The sequence below is a fragment of the Zalophus californianus genome, chromosome 3 (assembly GCF_009762305.2).
Source record: "Zalophus californianus isolate mZalCal1 chromosome 3, mZalCal1.pri.v2, whole genome shotgun sequence".
NCBI classification, from domain to species: domain Eukaryota; kingdom Metazoa; phylum Chordata; class Mammalia; order Carnivora; family Otariidae; genus Zalophus; species Zalophus californianus.
Genome location: NC_045597.1, coordinates 192,473,796 through 192,485,972, shown reverse-complemented (window position 1 = coordinate 192,485,972; position 12,177 = coordinate 192,473,796). Strand labels below are relative to the sequence as shown.

General features: G+C 54.9%; 1 long non-coding RNA gene across 2 annotated transcripts; it reads left to right on the top strand.

Moving 5' to 3' along the window:
- Window positions 1–235: 235 nt before the first annotated feature.
- Window positions 236–10,591, top strand: LOC113920555. Of its 2 annotated transcripts, none has more exons than XR_003519308.2 (3): window positions 236–452; window positions 2,231–2,395; window positions 9,381–10,591. It is a non-coding gene; the product is annotated as an uncharacterized LOC113920555 (long non-coding RNA). The 2 variants fall into 2 exon arrangements; XR_003519309.2 differs by having other exon boundaries at window positions 8,761–10,591.
- Window positions 10,592–12,177: the final 1,586 nt, after the last annotated feature.

Genomic DNA, 12,177 nt, shown 5'->3' with positions numbered 1-12,177 from the left:
CCGGACGTGAGGCCCAACGAGGCGGGGCGCGAGCTGTCCGGAGGCGCGCCGTCTCGGAGGCGCGCGCCGGCAGGGCGAGGGTTTCTCCACCAGAGTGGAGGAGTCTGGGAAAACAAGCTCACGGGGGGGGCGGAGCCTAACTCTTAGCCGGGAGCTCTGGTTGGCCGGGCCCGGGCCCGCCCCCGCAAAGGAGGCGTGGCATTGTGCCTCGCGGGTGTGGGCGGGGCCGCGGGAAGCTCGGGAGGCCGATCGGAACCGGACTCCAGCCCGGCCGGCGGCGCGTCCGGGGAGTCCCGGGTGAAGGAGGACTGCGCCGGGCACAGTGAGCAGCTCTGGTGGTCCCCACGCTCATCCTGGAGCAGCCCCGGGAGAGCGTGGATGCGAAGGTGCCGGACGTCCAGCCCTGGTCCCCGCAGCAGGTTCGGCGAGCTGGGCACCGCTGCCGTGGGCAGGTATCTCCGTGCTAAGAGATGAGTGCGCCCCCGGAGCTCCTTCCATGAGGGCGGGGATCTCGTCTATTAAATTATAGCCCACTGCCTCGCACAAAGCATTTATTGAATAAATTAGGGAACAAAGGCATACATTTGCCTGCACTTTGGCTTCTTAAATGTTGTCCAAACTGTGTGTGTATTGAGTTTGCATTCTTGAGCTCGGATTCCCTTAGCTACGGACCTGGCCGGCCCCGCGAGGGTGTTTGGTGGGGGGAAGAGGGCTTCCTGCAATGCTGTTTGGACTTGATAACAGCAGAGAGCACCCCTGGCAGAGGCTTGGGGGTGACGCCCTTGGTGCCACAGGGCAGGGAGCCAGGGGCGTGCCCAGCTCGCAGGTCCTCCATCACAGCTGCAAGCGGGGAACCTCTGGGAGCTTCCAAAACACCCAAGCACGGAAACAACCAAAGTGCCCCTCAGCGGTGCAACAGATAAACAGAGTGTGGTCTGGTCATCCAGGGGAATGGTACTCAGCCTTAAAAAGGAAGGGGCATCTGGGTGGCCCAGTCCCTTAAGCGTCTGACTTCAACTGGGGTTGTGATCTCAGGGTCCTGGGATGGAGCCCCTAGATGGGGCTCCCTGCTCAGTGGGGAGTCTGCTTGTCCCTCTCCCTCTGCCCCTCTGCCTGCTTGTGCGCTCATGCTCTCGCTCTCAAATAAATAAAATCTTAAAAAAAAAAAAAAAGGAAGGCTGTTCTGACACCTGCTACAACATGGATGAACCTTGAGGACATCATGCTAAGTGAAATAAGCCAGTCACAAAAGGACAAGTACTATATGATCCAACTTATATGAGGCACCTGAAGGAGTCAAATTCATAGAGACAGAAAATAGCATGGGTGCCCGGGGCTGGGGAAGAGGAGAATGGGGACTTGTTTAAAGGGCACAGGTTTCAGTCTGGGAAGTTGATAAAGTTCTGGAGATTGACCAACGTACAATGGTGTGAATGTACTTAACACTACTGAATTGTACACTTTTAAAAGGTTAAAATTAAAAATAGTAATAAAGTAGTAAGTTTATTATGTATATCATACCACAATTGGGGAAAAAAAAAAAAAAGGAAGCCTGGCCCCACCCCCCCATCAGAAGTCCTGATACAGTTGGTCCGAGGCGAGGCCTGGGCCTCATGACTCAGCCCCCTCCTAGGAGACCAACCTTCCCGCTTTGCCCCAGACCGAGCGGGTTCCCTAACACAGGACTCCCAGTTTTAAAACCAGAGTGAGTTGGGACCCTACCCCAGCCCTCAGGTTGCTCCCCCACCAGCCTGCCTCCCACTACCCCCCTCCCTCCCTCCCCACCAGGTTAACTTCTCCTGCTGAGCCACTCCCTGAGATTCAGCCTCTGTCACCCGGGCTGACGATTCCTAAGCCCATAAGCGATCCTCGGAAATCCCACGTGTTCCTTAGCTGGACACGTGGGGCCCTTTGTACACACGCTCCAAAGTCCTCCCTCCTGCAGCTCCCAAGACACAACCAGAACTGGGTGTCTGCACATTTCAGGCCCTCCCATCCCCACGTCAGCCGCCCAGGGGGACATGTGCCTTGGCTCCCCAGATGCGTCCCGGCCCCCACCCAAGCAGCGGGCACCTGGGCTCTCTGCCTGCCTCCGCCCTCACACCTGCCACGTTTCTCTCTTCCCACCTGGACTTAGAGCCCTGCGCCGAGCTGCTCTCTCTCTGCTTGCAGACGCGTGCGTTCCTCGAAAGCTGCCTCTGGTCCAATGGATATTTTTATTCTCTCACAGGACTTGTTATTGAACAAATGGATAAAGCCATTCATCGACCAGAACTGACAAGGTTCCTCGTCCAGGCACTGTGCCTGGTTCCGAGTGCAGGCGTGAGCCAACTTGGACCCTGTCCACGGAACCCATGGTCCAAGGCAGCCAGGTGCACAGTGGCTCCCCAGGAGGGTAAGTCCACCTCCTAACCCCTGAAACCTGTGAGTGTGATCTTGTTGGGAACAGGGGGTTTGCAGATATAATTAGGGTAATGGTCTCAGGCACCCTGGACTCAGGCAAGGCCCTAAATCCAATGACGGGTGTGTTGATAAGAGAAAGGCAGAGGATGATTGGAAACTGAGACACACAGGGAGAAGCCACATGTGAACGAGGCAGAGACTGGAGGATGTGGCCCCAGCTAAGGAAGTCAGGGGCCATCGGGAGCAGGAAGAGACCGGAAGGACGTGCCCCTACAACCTCCAGGGGGAGCACGGTTGGGCAGACACCTCGACTGATTTTAGACCTCTGCCCTCTAAACTGTGCGAGAATACATTTCTGTGTTTAAGCCACCAAGAGCATGGTAACTTATGGGGGCAGCCGCAGGAAACACATACACCCGGTCATGAAGCCAGAATCACAGACCACCAGCTGCGCCAGGGCTGTGAGGGACGGAGCAGGGCTGGGGGACGGGGGGTTTCAGCAGGAGTCAGAGAAGGGTGTGAAGTTCACCACAAAGAGACAGGAAGCATCGGGGCCCAGGGGACAGACAGTTGGACGGTCACGCAAAGGCCACTCCCCAGGCCACGGAGGGGAGGCCCTGTGGGCCAGCTTACTGACGGAGCCTGTCCCCGTGTCACGGGGACGTCGTCGGGGCGCAGCGATGGGATCAGGTTTGGGAGGGGGCACGCTGTCTGCTGTGTGCAGGAAGGAGGAAAAAGATGCAGGACTCCAAGGAGACCCAGGGTGAGCCCCCTGCCACCCCCACGAGCCCAGCTGGGGCCCAGAGGATGGGAGACACCCTCCTCCCAGCAGCGCTGGGCACGTGAAGGTTGTATTCGTTCCTGTGAGGGGGCCAGACCCGCGGAAGCTGGTCTCAGTCAAAAGGAGTCTTCAGGGGCGCCTGGGTGGCTCAGTCGATGAAACATCTGTCTGCCTTCGGCTCAGGTCATGGTCCCAGGGTCCTGGGATCAAGTCCTGCATCAGGCTCCCTGCTCAGCGGGGAGTCTGCTTCTCCCTCTGCCTCCTGCTCGTGTGCTCTCTCACTCTCTCTCTTAAAAATTAATTTTTTTAAAAATTAAAAAAAAGAGTAGCCTTCAGTTTGGTTCGGGGACAGCAGGTGGCCTAGAAAAACGGGCCGCCCTGGACCCGGAAGCTTCTCTGGCTCTCGCGGCGTCTCTGACGCTGCTCAGCTCTGTGCGTGTCTCTGTCTCTACTTCTGCCTACCTCTGAGGCACTGTCTCTTTCTCTTTGTGTCTCCCTCTCTCCCTCTTTCTCCTCATCAATTACCAGGTGATCAAGAACTTGGTGGCTTCCAAGGACTGTGATCACATGGCCTCTCCCAGGGAATTAGGATGGGCCCAGCAGGAACGGCTTGTCTGTGCCTCAGGACATCTGAGTTCAAAAGGCTGGCCCACAGGCTGGTGCTGTCAGTCAGGACTCCATGCGTGGCTCCCTGGGGGCTCGGGTTCCTCCCAACGCGGGGGCTGGCTTCCCAGGGGAGTATCCGAGAGAGGGAGAGAGCCAGGTGGGAGCCACTGCGTTCTGGTGGTCAGAGAAGTCACCCGGTTCTGTGGGCTCAAGGGGCACACGTAGCTTGCCCACCTCTCCGTCAGGACCATCGATGTCATTCCCAGGATCTCAGTGGGCGAAGGACATGCGTTGCTGCGGCTACTTTGGATAATTCAGTCTCTCTCTGCCTTTCTGCTGACCCCTCCCTGTCATCTCTGCTTCTCACTGTTTCCCTGAACCTTGGTCTGGCTCTGTCCCGATGTCTCACACTCCCTCTTTGGCACCCTGTCCGTCTGCTCTCCCTCTCGCAGCTCACCAGTCTCCCTCATCTGGCAGATGGACTTCCTTGGCCCTCTCTGAGCATCAGCCCCTGTCTCTGTGACTGGCCGTTGGTCTCATGGAGTCAGAAACTCCAGCCTGACCCCGCGGGACCATGAGCTCAGGCATCCACCTCCACCATGGGGCTTTCAGTTCACATTCTGGAGACAGAGCCCCGGCCAGCCAGTCGTCCAGCGTCAGTCTCCTCTGGCCCAGGGCACCCCCCCCCGCTGCCGCCGGCTCCAAGCCTGTATCAACCGGCAGAGACTGGCCACTTGGATAATTAAGAGCCTCTGCCATGGTCTGGAGAAGGAGGTTTCTGTCACTCACCCAGTAGGTGGGTGATTGGTCAGGACTTGCCATTGCTAAGGAGAGTCTCAACTCAAACCAGTAGAGACAAAAAGCATCTATCAGCCTGCGGTAGCAGGCGCTGCTGGTGCCCGCAGGCTCTCGAACCACCACGCAAGGAGGCAAGAGAGAAAGAAGTACCTGGAAGTCACATCCCTCGCTTCAGGCAGGATTCACACTCAGGGCCCCCCAAGGTTCGGTTCAGGCTCATGCCTGAAACCACATTCCACGTGTCTCCACCCTTCCCTGTCCCCTGCCACTGCCCTCTCCTCTCCCCCGGGAGCACTTGCTTAATCTCTTTCCAGGCTGGCAGGCGAGTTTGGATGCTGCCGTTCTTGAGGCAGAACTGCTTTTTCTCCGAGAAAGCACTCTTTGCCGTTGAGGCCTTCGACTGATTAGATGAGGCCCACCCAGATTGTTAAGGGTAATCTTAATTTAAAGTCAGCTGATTGTCGATGCTAATCGCATGTGCGAAATACCTTCCCTGCAACATCTAGACTGGTGTTTGACCAAATAACTGGGCACCATGACCTGGCCAGGCTGACATAAAATTGAACCATCACACCCGCTAAGACATCTGCAGAACGGAGATGTCCAGAACGGGATGGTGTTCAGGCACAGCTGGATCCTGGACTTCCAAGTCTGTCCCTCGGTCTCATCCATCTTTAGATTTGCTTTCCTCTGTATGCGGCCTCCGCTGGGACACTTTGCTCTGTGTGGCATCATCACAGACCTTCGGGGGCCCAGCTCAACGGCTGCGGGAGGAACCACCTCTCGGCCCGCACACCATAGCCACGCCAGGGAGAGCTGTGAGTGCCCTGCTGTGGCCCTGTACCCAGCACAGGGCGCCCCCCCCAGAGCCTGCCAGTTCCCCCCGAAAGAACTGGACAAAGGGGACCAGGAAGAGGGCAAGAGAAGCCAACACAGCTCCTCTCCGCCATGTTGCTCACAAGCACATTGCTTTGGTAACTTTTTCTCAGAAATTAATTTTTCCGCTGCTTGAAGACAAGATGAATTGGTTGTATTTTCTCAAAGGTCACGGCCAGAAAGCACAAGTCCCTCAACCTTCAGTTGTCCTGATCCAGGTGGCCTAGTGCCATCCGCGGACCTTTCTCCACAGCAGTGGCCACCCTGGGGTCGTGACCAAGGGCGCGTGCTGGCTGCTTCTGAATCCATAAAGCAACAGAAGCATGCCCTGGCTTACAATTAATAAAGATCACTGTTCCCGGACGTGAACAAAGCCGGCCTTCATTTCTTTATTTGGTGGCCCATTTGGTGAAGCACTTAAGAAGTGCCTAAGCCAACATACACATACAGTGGTTTTAATTACATCCTGTGAATTTATTTTTCCAGAGAGAACTAGTTCTCGGGGAAATGTCCATAAAAGCAACGTTAGCAGCCGTGTGATCTTGTGTGTGTGTTTCCTGTAGGAAGTCTGTTGAGTTTAAGGCCCAGCTTTAGCACCATGTTTTACAGAGGCAGGGGGATGGTGAAGGCTGCCCACAGCCCCGGGTATGGGAATGTCATGGCCTGGGGCCCCGGGGTGAGCTGGGCACATGGCCCCTGCCACTGAAGGCAGGCAGGCTGGCCGAGGGCAGGATGGCTTCCACGGACTCCAGCAACCCTCGGGAGCCTGCGCGGTTGTGTTCGCCCAACTCTGCCGGCTGCTGCATGCATTCCTTAGAAACAATTCTAAGAGATCGATTTTAGGACCCCAGATGGAAGGTCTGAAATGCACGACAGAATGACGAGCAGATATCGGTAAATATGTGAATTAATTTGGACAAAACGTGGCTGCCTAAGCAACAGTAAAATCGTGAGCTAAAAAAAAAAAGGTAAAATTGAAAGACCAGACACCACAGCATATCAGGGTTATGCTTGTATTGTCGGAAGAAAGCTACAGATATGGATTAATCATAGACTTCATGAACTGTAAGGAGTTCAAAGTAGCTAAGTAACCATTGAAATAACAACCATAGTTTGGGCGCCTGGGTGGCTCAATTGGTTAAGCGTCTGCCTTCGGCTCAGGTCATGGTCCCAGGGTCCTGGGATCGAGCCCCACATCGGGCTCCCTGCTCCGCGGTGAGTCTGCTTCTCCCTCTCCCTCTGCCCCTCCCCCCGCTTGTGCTGTCTCTCTCTCTCTCTCTCAAATAAAATCTTTAAAAAAAAAAAAAACAACCATAGCTTGAAAGTTATGCTTTCAGACTAGACAAACCTAGGAAAATGGGGTAAGAAAAATAGGATAAAAACTTTCCTTTTTTTGAAACAAGGCAAAAAAAAAAAAAACAGTGAAGCTGAGAAAAAACAAAAAGTGGGAAAAATAGAGCCCACATTATAAGATGGTATAGTACGTCCAAATGGAATCAATTCTCCAGGTGAAAACGGACTGCCCGACGGTGTTTACGAGAGACACAATTAAAACATGAAAATTCAGAGAGATTTAAAGGCAAAGGATGAAAGCATATATCAAGGAGAAATCAATTAATTATCACAGTGGGTGGGAGACTTTAAAATACCTCTCTGAGGAAGTGAAGAATCAAGTAGGAAAAGCATCTACAACAGGATGACTTTGGATAAGGCCACCGACAGGCTTGACGGAACGGGCATATTACATCCGACACCGTGCCCAAGACGGCTTTCAGAGGTGTGCAGAACACACCACTAAGCAGTGTGGGCGAGGACGTGGGGACCCCCGTGCACTGCTGGTGAGACCACAAAGTGGTGTGGCCACTACGGAAAACAGAGTCACCGTACGATACGGCAACTCCAAATCCGCGTGCGTCTCCAGAAGAACGGAAAAGCAAGGACACAAGCAGATCTCTGCACACCCGTGTTCACAGCAGCGTTATTTACTGTCGCAAAAAGGCGAGAGCAGCCTAGGTGTGAAGAGTGAAACAAAATGTGGTCCGTCCGCACAAAGAAATATTTGTCAGCCTTGAAAAGAAAAGTGAGATCCTGACCCACGGGGCGACACGGAGGAAGCTGGAAGACACTGCCCCCCGAAACAAGCCAGCCACAGAAGGACGAGGACCGGAGGTCTCTGCACTCACACGTGGGCCCTAGCGCAGCCACCCTCCCGGAGACGGAGAGCAGAAGGGCGGGCGCCAGGTGCTGTGGGCGCGCTGGGGAGGCTGTGTTTCATGGGGACAGGAGAAAGCTCTAGGGACGGACGGTGGTGATGGTTGCGCAGCATGCGCGGTTAATGCCACTGCACTAGACACTTTTAAAAATGATGAAAATGTGCATTTTATGTGTATTTTACCTAAAAGAGGATGACATGTCAAATGTTGTCTGTTAAACCCTTTGAAGTGAAAAATTGCGGGGGGAAAAACTATCTGGAGCTTTTATGAACTGGACTATGTGTGAGGCTATCAAAGCGGTGTGCACGGGGCTCAGACGGTGGGGAGCAAGCAGGACCCCGCCCCTTACCGCGATGCGGCCAAAGCAGGAGTCAAGAACAGGGGGACCGGGAGGGGGGCGGGGGGCGGGGGCTGTATTTGTCAATGGGCCAAAGAATAAATCACGATGGGCTGAGCCAATATTTGCAAGGGAACCAGGATAAAGTCTCCATTCAATGAAACAGTATGCAGCCATTCAAACTGTGGCGAGAACACTTGGTAACAAGGGAGCAATGTAACCAATTGTTTACGGACAATAAGACGACAATGTGACATAGCAACAGAAACTATATAATCCCCATAGTGTAAATGCGTGCTCTTGTGGATGTGTTGTATATGCATAAAAATAGATGAGATTGCAAAACACGTTTTTTAACGATGAGGCGACAGATACACAGCAGCTGGTGGCACGTGGGTGGTGGTTAGCTTCGGGAGGTGGGATGATGAGCCATGTTTATTTCCTTCTTGGTGCTGCTTTCCAACCGAACGAGTATTAGGCAAAGCAGAAAGCTGGAACCACAAAGGTCTTTGGGACAGAAGCTGCAGTCCCTGTGGTGGGTGGGGGGAAGGACTGGAAACCCCCACCCTGCCACCTTTTGATCCGCTCGGTGCTCCTGCTGGCCCGACGCCCGCCACACAGGGTCAACAAAGGTATCGGTGGCGGGACCCTGGGTGGGCGCAGCCTGGATCTCCCCTGGATTGACGAGGCATGTTCTGCTCGGTCCACAATGCCCCCCCCCACACACCTCCTCCTGTCTCCCGCAGTCCTCCGGCTCCTTCCGATTCTGGAGCCCCCATGCGATGAGCCAGACCCCTAGGTCTGGAGCCTAGAGCCCGCTCAGTCGAGGGGGAGGAGGCCACATCCAAAGCCCCCGGATGCACCTGTTCCAGAAAACAGAGCCTGAGGGAGCTGTGACCTCAAGAGGCGGTTTTGCTGGGCTGCCGGGGAAATGCCACTTGAAGAACCAGTATGGAAGGAGATGGTCTGGGAAGGGAGGAGAACCTCCACTCACAAAGGGAGATTTCCGGGGGCTGCCCTGAAGTGGGAGGGACTCAGAACTGGGAGGAAGAGACCCTCCTGCCCTCAAATCCCGGTCAGAACGGAGAGGACCAACACTGGAGACCGTCTCCTCTCCTGGTCCAGGGGAGGTGAATTATAAAGATTAACAGTGGTGTAATACCTATGTATTTTAAAAATATGATCTACATAAAGATGTGTAGTACACAACTCAGAAATCATGCACAGTACTCTTTACCATCAATCCCATACAATCATCCTCAGAGAAGGCTCTTGTGGATTTTTGCTGAAATCCTGTATGCACAGCCAGCCTCTGGCTGCGATTCACAAGTGTGGTTCTGACGTGAATGTGGGCTAATATTTTCAGGTATTTAATAAGCAAGATGAGAGCGACGCCAGAAAGACCTGTGCAGGGGCGTCGCTTGCCCAGCCGTGACATGAGCGAGCTCCTTGCTGGACTGGACGGACGGTGGTCCTGAGTCCTGAAAGTCCTGAAAATTCCCTCCCTGTGTTTGTGCTGGTCACGTGGCGATGACTGCAGAGCGCACTCCAAGCCAACGTGCACCGTCATCCGTGTCACTGTTCCACGTGCCAGGCTCCGCGGTGTCCAGACTCCCGCCGGGGCCGAAAGTGACAGGACTGGACCAGCAGGTGGGGAGAGACAAGCGGTCCAGGGATAAAGAGCCTCAGGGGCTCTGATAAGCGTAAAATGTGAAAGGTCATTAAGTGATGAATTTCCAGGATTGACTGCCTCTGTTTTTACTATAAGGTCCCGCAAACTTCCCGAAGGGTAACACTCGCAGGTAGAACAGCTCCAGCCCGCCCTGCGCCGGAGACCGGAGCTCAGGCCCTCGGGGTGTCAGTGTCTGGGTGTCGGCGGGGCGGCCTGGCAAGCACGGGAGGCGCCCCATGGCTGAGAGGCTAGTGAGGGGAACCCCAACACACACAGTCCACCTCACCCCAGGGACCACCTTGCTCTTTACAAGCTGTGTGACCTTCGTCATTCCACTGCCAAGGGACCCAGTTTTAGCCACACACGGTTGTCCGGGCAGGTGTAAAGATGGGGACACACAGAAATGGTTTTGCAGAAGAGGAGCCAGGCTTGGTGCGGAAGCCCCGGGCGGCACGGAGGCCACAGGGGCCACGGTAGCTGGGGGCACCAGGGAGGGGCGCACACAGTGCCTCAGGCTGCCACAGCCAAGTCCACGGCCGAGGCTCTGATTTCACAACTATCCGAACGAGCAGCGCGCTTAAAATCTGTGGTTTAGGAGATTTTCATTGAACGTTCTATTTTTAAATGCATCCCAGTGTTTGTACTGAAACCACCCCAGAGACACTTTGCTTCAGAGCCATAATCCCTGGAAAGGGAAACCCACCTGAGAAGGCGGCTCTGCTCGGCTCCCTGGGCGCATCCCTGGGCCGGGAGCAGAGTGAGACCAGCTCTGAGGTGCGTCCAGCCACACGGGAGCCCCACCCTCTTGTGCCTTTGTGGGCCCTTCCTCCACAAAAATCATTAAAAAATTATACAACTGTGTTGATGTAAAGATGAATATATTAATAGCATATATTAAACTATCTACTCTGACCTAAAAGTTCACTGTTTTTTCTGATTATAAAAGAAGTCAAAACACGTCCATGGGTCCCTACAGTACCGGGGGACACCACGGACTGGCCCACAGCTGTAGCTGCTGTGCCCCTCGGTGGCTGCGCCGGGTACCAGGGTCTAGCCCGGGTGTGGGGTTTGGAGCAGGGTAGGGGTGCCCCGCAGCACGCAGTGATCTGTCAGAGACGCCCAGCTCGGGTTGGCGGGCCCCTTGCTGTGGCATCAAACAAAACAAACAGGGATTTAAATCACTGCCTCGCCCTTTCTTAGCTTTGTGCTCGCTCAGATGACAGAACCAACCAGGCCAACAGCCAGCAGCCCCCTCCAGACCGCTCCCCAGGGCCCTGAGGCCAGCCACACGCTCTGCAGCTCGGCCCCAGCCCATTTACCTCAAAGGTGCCTGGGACTTAGAGCTGGCAGAGGCCACTAACTTGCTCCTACAGCCTCGGTTTCTCAACCGTAAAGTGGGTAGAAGGCCTGACTCCCAGCCCTGGAGAGGCTCACAGGACAAAGTGCGAGCGAAGGATCTTTGTAAGCAGTTTCCCACCAGGAGGGATCTTTTCCCCTGCAGCCCCCAAAAAACAGCAGAGGGGCATCCGGGACAGGGAATTTCTAGCCCTGACTGAGGTTCAAAGCGCTGAAAACCTACAGGGCCCCAGCCAGTGCCAGGCACGCAATCACAAAGGGCAGCATTGCCCCAGAGTTTAAATGACAATTTTGGAAAATCCTGGAAGAGTCTCAAACAGGCTGTTTGCGAGTGAGGCAGGAAAACTGGCAAATGAACTTGTCCCAGTCAGTATCTGCTCCAGGAGAGGCACATCCGGTCCAGAAATTGCCTGCAACGTTCCCCCGGCTTCCCAGGGCCGTGACAAAGGCCCTGGAGAGGCAGTGTCTGTTCAGGGGAGGACAGTAAGCTCCCTGGCTGGAGGAGGGCACTTCAGGGACCAGACAGGCCTCTCCAGGCAAATTGTGAGAAGTGAGAGGGGCCTCGGAGGAGGTGGGGGAGCGACCACAGCGGGGCCGGGCTTACAGGGGGCTCCTGAAGCTCAAGCCCATGTACCTGAGATGGCTAGCATGCTGGGTCAGCAGCTAGGGCAGTAAGGGGCCGGGGTGGAGACCTGGGACGGCAGGGTGGCTTATTCCTTATTGGGAGTAGGCGAGGTCTGGTAGTAGCCATGGGGGCACCCAGTGGAGTCCTCAACAGCATCCCTGAGAAGTGGTCAGCTGGTTCTGCTTGCACACCTCCTGTGATGGGGAGCTCACTATCTGCCTGGACAAGCCACATCGTCTTGGAACCGTTCTGTAGGCGGGGAGACTCCTTCCTTATTCAGACCCGAAGTCTGCCACTCCACACTTCTCACCCATGGGTCAGTCCTACATCCCCAGAGCACAGGTTCCTCCTCCCCCGACCAGACCTTGTTTGAAGACAACGGTCATGTCTCTGCTTCAGCTTTCTCCTGGGACAGGAAAACATTCCCGTCTTTAATTTTGAGAAGTAATTCCAAGACACCCTTTAGAAGTACTGAACAATTTATACCACCACATCCTCAATCACACCATG